General features: G+C 53.3%; 1 long non-coding RNA gene and 1 pseudogene across 1 annotated transcript; both read left to right on the top strand.

The window, feature by feature from the left end:
- The first annotated feature begins 990 nt into the window (after window positions 1–990).
- Window positions 991–3364, top strand: LOC138847613 (uncharacterized). The gene is made up of 2 exons (XR_011385497.2): window positions 991–1119; window positions 2324–3364. It is a non-coding gene; the product is annotated as an uncharacterized LOC138847613 (long non-coding RNA).
- Window positions 3365–3891: 527 nt separating this feature from the next.
- Window positions 3892–4949, top strand: LOC138847532 (large ribosomal subunit protein uL11 pseudogene; annotated as a pseudogene).
- The last annotated feature ends 3837 nt before the right edge of the window (window positions 4950–8786 follow it).

An 8786-nucleotide genomic window follows, 5' to 3' on the forward strand; every position in this document is an offset into this window, starting at 1 on the left:
GAAACCAGCCAGACTCCGCTGCTTTTGAAAGCCTGTTCCTTGGAGCAATCCCGGCTCGCTAGCTTTAATTGTTTCGTCTCTCTCTCTCTCTCTCTCTCTCTCTCTCTCTGGTTTATGAAGCCGCCCCGCCTGAAGTCCGCCCCTTGCGCAGCGGCCCAGAAAGGTGGGAGGAGCGCAGCCAACGCTCCCTGCTCCAGGCGAGCCGGTTCCCGTTTCCCGACTATAAAGAAGCGTTTGTTGACAGCTCCTGAATTGCGGCGGGGCTGGGACCGGCAGGACGCGCACCTGGGACGCTCGGCCCCGGCTGGAGCCCGCGGGCGCAGCCACTGTGACCGCAGATTTCCCCGGGCTTTGGGGGAGACGACAGACCGACCGGCAGCATCACCTCGGAGCTTGCCGGAAAGGCAACTCTCGGCCCCGCCCAGGCCCTCTGAGACTCGGAATCTGCATTTGAATGAATCCTGGAGTAACCCCCTATTTAAGTTAAAGTTGGAGAAACCCTGCGGCGACTCAGCCAGCCCGGGGCCCAAAACATGTTAAAAGCTCCGCTCTCAAGGAGGAAAAAGGGGGGGGGCGGGAATCAGCCCCCTTCCGAGAAATTAACATACGGAATGAATTAGCTGGCAGTAGACTGCGGGCGCGGACTAGCTCAGTTGGTCTGGGGGAGGAGGGGGGCGGCACTCACGGGAAAGTTAGGTGTGTCCCGTGCTGTGACCCTTGGCTCTGCCTGCTGCATATTTTCTGAGACCCCGTGGAGACATTTTAGTTCCTACAAAGGACAGATGAGCAAACAGCAGTGGTCTGAGCCCAGAGCAGGCTTGGAGCCGAGGTAAGAAGCACCTGGGAGTTTCTTAATAAGCAGGCAGACATGTGGTGAATAAAAGTTTAATGCAGGAAGAAAGTGAGTGCGCCCGGTCATAAAATGTGTGCCCTGGCATCCGGCATGGTCACGGGGAGGCCACGCCTGGCAGGGTGCGCCCCGGAGCCACAGTGGCCCGCTGGCCAGCAGGGGTGGCTGCAGCCCTCTGGAGGGGCCAGATGAGCGTCCAAGAACCAGCCTGCCGTCCATTTTCTGCACCAGTGGAGGAGAGCAGAGGTCCAGAGCGTGTTAAAGAGCAGGTAATCCCGAAAGAAATGATTGGGATTTGGTCTAAGCGCCTGTCTGCCCTGCTGGCACCCGGTGGCCAAGGGGAGAGAAGGAGACTTGGCGTTAAATCTCCAAAGCAGGTGCTACACTTTCAGACCCCCTGCCCTGCTCAACATTTTCATGCGCGGAGCAGGGGCGCCCATGGAAGGCGCACACCTAGCAAGTTCCTGCTGGGGAATGCACTAGGATTTCAGGGACATCTCCCCGGAGGCTGCCAGAAGAGTCTGCGCAGCTTTGGCGGCGATGGGCAGAAACCTAATAGGTGGCAGGAGAATATTAAAATCAAAAGGCAAAAGGCATGTTCAGTTCTAGTCTAAATTAGAATTGGCAGTCAAAACCTATGAGAATGGTGGCATTTATTTATTTTTTTAAAGATTTATTTATCTGAAAAGCAGAGTTACAGAGAGGGAGAGGCAGAGACAGAGAGACTGGTTCACTCCCCAAATGGCCACAATGGCCAAGACTGGACCAGACCAAAGCCAGGAGCCAGGAGCTTCTCCCAGGTCTCCCATGTGGCTGGCAGGGGCCCAAGGACTCGGGCCATCTTCTGCTGCTTTCCCAGGCACATTAATTAGCAGGGAGCTGCATTGGAAGTGGAGCAGCCGGAGCTCGAACCGGCGTCCATATGGGATGGCGGCACAGACCCTGAGAATGGTGGCATTTAGTAGGAAAAATTGTAAAGTGCAGTCCTCAATGTGGCAAGCAGAAGCCCCAGTGTAGGATGCGAAAGATGTGGCATAGCAGCACCTGGGGTGGAAAAGAAACTGGAATGGACAGTGAGCTCAGTGTGAGTCAAGAATACGGGGTGGAGGCCAGAGAAAGAAGGAAGAATCCCGGGGCCAGCATGATGCCGCCATGTATTGAACCACCACTCCGGACGCCCACAGCCCATATCAGAGCGCTGCTTCCAGTCCTGACTGCTTCACTTCCTATCTAGCTCCCCACTAATGTGCCTGCGAATGCAGTGGATGATGGCCCAAATGTTTGGGTCCCTGCCACGCATGTGGGAGCCCTGGATGGAGCTCCTGGTTGCTGGCCCTGGCTATTCCAGCCATTTAAGGAGTGAATCAGCGAATGGATGAAAAATCAACCCACCTCTCTCTCTCTCTCTCTCTCTGTCTCTCTCCCACCCCCACCCCATCCCTCTGCTTCTCGAATAAATAAATATTTTAAAAGGAAAAGCTCCGGGGCTGAAGTCACAGCTGTGTCTACCACAAGGGAAGAGACGGTGCCAGTTTGCCCTGCTCTTGTCAGTACCACTCCTGGAACATTCTGCTCCGTTCTGAAAGTCACACTTTGAAAACACTGTTGGCCAACTGGACATATGCAAAGCAGAACGCCCCAGGGAGTGGACGGCTGTGAAACAGGAAATAGAAGCAGACTGCGTGCCAGCCCCTGTGTCAAGGAGCAGAGGGGTGAAGCCACAGCAGACTGGGTCTGCTGCTTCCAGAACTTACAGCCCACCAAGTGAACCAGATAAACAAGCAAGCCACAGGAAGAGATGGCTCACCAGGCTGTGGGATGTTGGAAGGAATGTGGAAATCATGAGATCTTTTGGTCTGGGTGACATCCAGCATTGAACACTCGCTCAGCTAGGGACGGGAGTGCCTTCACCTAAAAGGGGAGTCCACGCAGTGCACCCCCCACACATTGCGTACCTGACTGCAGGAGCTGAAGCGAGAAGAAAGGAAGAGAAATACTGCTCAGACAGTGGCAGCACCTTAGTCTCTGGGAGTCTTTTGGACCTTCCCTCATGGTTACAAGGTGGCTGCTACTGTTCTTGTCTTCATGTCTACATTCCAGCAGAAAGAAGAAAAAAGAGCAGCACCTGAATCACGGAAACGAAGGCTTTCCCAGAAACCCCCAGGAAATGTCTACTTAAAAGTTTATACATGGGGCCGGCGCTGTGGCGCAGCGGGTTAAAGCCCTGGCCTGAAGCGCCGGCATTCCATATGGGTGCCGGTTCTAGTCCTGGCTGCTTCACTTCCAATCCAGCTCTCTGCTATGGCCTGGGAAAGCAGAGGAGGATGGCCCAAGTGCTTGGGCCCCTGCACTCATGTGGGAGACCTGGAGGAAGCTCCTGGCTCCTGGCTTCGGATCGGCGCAGCTCCTGCCATTGTGGCCCTCTGGGGAGTGAACCAGCAGATGGAGGACCTCTCTCTTTGTCTCTACCTCTCTCTCTGTCTTTCAAATAAATAAAATAAATCTTTAAAAAAAAAAGTCTGTGCATCAGGACGGTGGCTCGTGGTTGCACAGTGTGGTTCGTGGTCAGAAATAAGGGCTGAGTCAGCCGAGCAGCAGTGTGTGCCGTAGATGGGTTTGGAGGTTCTGGCTTGGCAGCCTGATGGAGTGGTGGTGCTGTCTGCAAGGAGACAAGGAATGCAGCGAGGGAGGGACCCAGTTTGGAGGAGTTCAGCCTTGGGTGTGGTGAGAGGCCTGTGACAAGTCTAAAGCAGAGATGTCACTTGGACAGATGCCATATGAGGGTTGAGTCACCAGCAGGAAGTGGGAATGGAAGCCTCCGGGGCAGATGAGACCCCTCTGGGAGGCAGTGCAGAATGAACTAGAATAGGAGGCAGGAAGTCAGTGGCAAGAGAAGTGTCTGGAAGAAACAGTCAGAGAGGCAGATGAGACAGCGGTAGCCAATATGGGGAAGAGAGACTTTTCCAAAAGAGAGGGAGAGACGGGGGCAGCCCCCACAGTCGTTGCCCGCCCTCACGCATTTCACCCACTTCTTTTTTTTTTTTTTTTTTTTTTTGACAGGCAGAGTGAACAGTGAGAGAGAGAGACAGAGAGAAAGGTCTTCCTTTGCCGTTGGTTCACCCTCCAATGGCCGCTGCGGCCGGCGCACCACGCTGATCCGATGGCAGGAGCCAGGAGCCAGGTGCTTTTCCTGGTCTCCCATGGGGTGCAGGGCCCAAGCACTTGGGCCATCCTCCACTGCACTCCCTGGCCACAGCAGAGAGCTGGCCTGGAAGAGGGGCAACCGGGACAGAATCCGGCGCCCCGACCGGGACTAGAACCCGGTATGCCGGCGCTGCTAGGCGGAGGATTAGCCTAGTGAGCCGCGGCGCTGGCCAATTCACCCACTTCTGAGACCACCTGCATGGCGGCGGCATCCACCTGGAGTGCATGTCTCCCTCAGCTGTAGGGCATCTCTGGCCCCACGGGGCATTGCTCAGCCAAGCACAGGTGCCACGTGGCAGGTAAGAAGTTAACCATCACTTTTGGTTTTTGGCTTGGAAGAGGCCAAGGTGCAACTTTTGTTTTTTTCGGTCATCCTGAATCCGGGTTCATCTGACACCAGCTGCCTCCAATCATGCCAGCTGAGTTCAACCCCAACGAGATGAAAGTTGTATACCCTGTGGTGTACTGGTGGTGAAGTCAACTCCACATCCACCCCGGCCCCAGGATCAGCCCACTGAGTGTCTCTCCAAAAAAAGGCAGGTGAAGACAGGGCCACAGCAACTGGTGGGCAGCAGGCTCTGAGGAGCCCGGTGAGAGTGACCATTCATGCCCTCATCATCAAAGCCCTCAGGGAGCCACTAAGAGACAGACAGCTGCAGAAAAAGCATTCAACAGTGGAAATACCACTTTTGATGACATTGGCAACATTGCCCAGCAGATGCACTGCCAATCTTTAGCCAGAGAACCCTCCAGAACCAGTAGAGAGATCCTGAGAAATGCCCAGTATAGGGGCTGCAATGTTGATGGCCGCCACCCTCATGACATCATAGATGACATCAACTGTTTCCATAACGAATCATCTGCCAAAACGGAAGCATCACTCAGCCTGGGCTAGGGAGTGGGAGCCACGAGTGAATGCCCCAGCCTTCCTAATTTTTTTATTTAACAAATTTGGCTCTTTTAAAAAGATGTTTTTATTTAGTTGAAAGGCAGAGTGACCGAGAGAGGGGGACAGATAGAGAAGTAGAGAGATCTTCCATCCATTGATTCACTCCCCAGACGGCTTCCACGGTTGGGGCTGGGATAACTCATTTCTCCTTTCTCGCATTTTCCACTAAGCAGTCAAGAGGAGACATGCCGCATCCTGAACACTTTGCTTAGTGATTTCTTCCGCCAAATACCCTGGCTCGTCGCTCTTCGGTTCTGCCTACCACAGAGTACTAGGCCACAGACACAGTTCAATCAAGTTCTTTGCCACCTGTGACAAGGACAGCCTTTCCTCCAGATTCCAGGAATGTGTTCCCCGTTTCCATCTGAGACCTTTTCCCAAGGACCTTTAGTGGCCAGAACCCTAGCAGCACTCTGCTCACGACTGCCTGGGGAATCTGCGAAGGTCAAGGCTCTGTCTGCAGCTGTCCCCTTCTGAGCCTTCGGAACAGCTGCCTTTTCCCAGCCCTCCACGCCAACGCAGACTTTTCCTAGCACACCTCTCCAAAGTCTCCTAACCTCTACCGGCGACCCAGCTCCGAATCCACGGCAACACCCCACTTCTCGGTCTACATGTCTTGTCTTGGGCCATGCGTGCTGCTGAAATAAAATGCCCGAGACTGGAGGATTTGTAAATAATCAAGACTTCTTTCTCACGGGTCGCAAAGTCACAGCGTCCAAGATCAAGGTAGGAGTGTGTGTCTGGGTGTCTGGTGAGGGCTGCTCTCCCTGCTTCCAAGGTGAGCTCTGAGGCTTCATGTAATCAAAGGGCTAAAGGGACTAGTGGCTGTGTCCTCGCTGGGCAGGAGGTGGCAGGGTAAACAGGCTGAGCCTGTGCAAAGCCTTCTTTCAAGGGTCTTCCTTCCATTCTTGAGAGAGCAGCCCCCACGACCTGAGCCCCACCTCTTAATACTATTGCATCGGATATTCAGTTTCAGCGTGAATTTGGAGGGGATGGCAGTCATTTAAGCCATAGCCAACACCTTCTTTGACAACGCTGGCATGAGAATAAAATATGACACTATATGCAAAGGCTCCTGGCCCAACAGGAACTCCGTAAATGGTCTCAAACTAAACAGGAGTCTGAAAGTGGCCGCCAGGTGCAAGCTTAGGACCTTACTGCCTGCTTCCAGGTTGACATGAACACCCTTGGATGGCAAGGACGAGATGACAGGTGCTGTCATTGCCTCACTGCGTTCCCTCAAACAGTGGGGGCCACGAGTTAGTGAGGACATGGCCCAGCTCCCTGACACCCACGTGGTGCAATGTTGAGGCAATTTCCATCCAGTCTGAGATGGTCGCCGGAAGGGACCGAGTCCCTGTGCCCACAGCGGGAATGAATTCACTCAAGCACTCATCACTGGCCTCCCTCCCTCCCCGGCTTGCTCATCTCCCATCTCTCTCACTGTACTTCCTGGGCTCGTCTCCCAAATAAAGCACGTATGTCGAAATCCTTATCTCAGAGTCCACTTTCAGGCGAGCACAGAGGAAGACGACAACCAACAGGTGGGAGGAAATTCCAGAGAGCCTGGCTGAGCTCATGCTGGGGTTCCCCCTGCTGGCCCCAGGACTCCGCCCCAGGAGTAGCAGGGCTGCAACCCTGGAGAAGCAAGAATGGCGAGCAGCTGTGTGGCCCAGTACCAGAGAGCAGAGTTTCGCCCAAGAACAAAACAATCAGTCACTGTTGATGAGTTCTGTATGTGCCCACGGGCAAAGGGGTTGAGAGAAAGGCAAGGAATTGGCCACAAAGATGGGCCCAGGGCCAGAGCCCCAGGACACCAGCAGCCTACTCTGAGCGACAATGCCAGGTACAGCTCGGCCATGCCAGCAGACAGGAGATACCTTCTCAGGCTCCTGCTTATGAAATCTCGACTCCATACCCACGTGCATGACTATTATGCAAAAAAAAAAAAAAAAAAAGGCAGAAAAAAATAACATGTTGAGATGATGTGGAAAACTGGAACTCTTGTGCACTGCTGGTGGGAATGTAAAATGTACAGTCGCTCCATGGACAGCCACTGTAGAAAGTGATACAGCATTTGCTCCAAAAATCTAACATAGACTCACCATGTGGTCCAGCAAGCCCACTTCTACGTGTAGTAGGGCTAAACGCAGGGGCTCCAACAGATATTTGTACACCTGCATTCATAGCAGCAGCCGAGAAACAGGAAGAACCCGCCACTGGCTGAGTGGATAAACAAAAGTGTGCTACCTCCATACAGTGGAAGAGTTGCCAGCCTTAAAAGAGAATGAAGGGGCGGGCATCGTGGCGTGGCACGCTGAGCCGTCACCCGCAGTGCCCGCATTCCATATTGGAACACCGGTTAGCATCCCAGCTGACGTGACTGAAGTCCAGCTCCTGGCTGATGTGTCTGGGAAAGCAGCAGATGACGGACCAAGTACCTGGGCCCCTGCCCACCACACGGGAGACCTGGATGGAGTTCCTGGCTCCTGGCTTCAGCCTGGCCTAGCCTTGGCTGTTGTGGTCATTTGGGGGAGTGAACCAGTGGATGGAAGATCTCTCTTTCTCTGTCTCTCCTCCTTTGTCTATAACTCTGCCTTTCAAATAGATAAATAAACCTTTAAACTGCAGGGGAAGGAGAAAGAGAGAAAGAGAGAGAGAGAGAATGAAGTTCTGGCATGTGCCACACATGGACGAACCTTGAAGACTTTCCGTCTGGTGATGGAGGCACAGCTCCTGTCTGAGTCCACTGATCTAGGGGGTCTGGAGTGGTTCCATTCATAGAAACAGGAAATAGAGTAGTGGTGGCCAGAGGCTCAGTGCGTGGTTTCCATGTGCTTTGCCCCCAAAAGTTCGTGTGCTGGGGGCCTCTCAGTGACACAGTGGGGAGGCAGGGGACCTGCTGGGAGCTTGTGGCTCTGGCCTGTCCTTGCTGGCTTCCTGTCACACTGTGATCTCTCCCCACCCTCCTCAGAGCTGAGGTCATGGTGGCATCATGTCCTTGAACCTCTAGAACTGTGGCTAAACAAAGTGTCTTTTTTTTGGCAGGTTACCCAGCCTTGGATATTTCATTCTAGAAACAGAAAACACACTGATGCGCTGCAGCCAAAGGGAATAGGGAGTTACTGTTTACTGGATAGAGTATCAGTTTTAAACTTTTTTTTTCATCTAATTGAAAGAGCAGAAGAGAGAGAGGTCTTCCTTCTGCTGGTTCACTCTCCAAATGGCCACAACAGCCAGGTCTGGGCCAGGTGCCAAGAACTCTATATGGGTCTCCCATGTGGGTGGCAGGGACCCGAGTGCTTGGGCCGTCATTTGCTGATTTCCCATGCACATTATCAGGAACCTGAGTTACAAAGCAGAGCAGCCGGGACTTGAACCAGGATTCCAATATGGGATACGGACAGCACAAATGGCAGCTTAACCCACTGTACCACAACGCCGGCCCCCAGAGTCTGTGTTGAGAGATGAACCACTTCTGAAGACGGGTGGTGGTGACGAGTTCACAGTCCTATGAACGTAGTTAATGGCACCAAACTATATGCTTAACAATGGCTAGCATAATAAATTTCATGTCGTATGTATTTCATCGCAATTTTTAAGATAAAATAAATGCCTCCAGCCACCCTCCCAACCCCTCTCTCCTCCTGCCTCCCTCATCCTCTCTGCTTTCGTGATGTCTTAAAGATTCCTGGCTCTGTACTGTGGTTGCCGCTCTTTCCCTTGAACTCACAAACTGACCATCTGACCCTTGACTCACAAACTTGACCTTTAAGCCGTGTC

This window comes from Oryctolagus cuniculus, chromosome X (assembly GCF_051225735.1).
Source record: "Oryctolagus cuniculus isolate XC-2025 breed Fujian yellow rabbit chromosome X, ASM5122573v1, whole genome shotgun sequence".
Lineage (NCBI taxonomy): Eukaryota > Metazoa > Chordata > Mammalia > Lagomorpha > Leporidae > Oryctolagus > Oryctolagus cuniculus.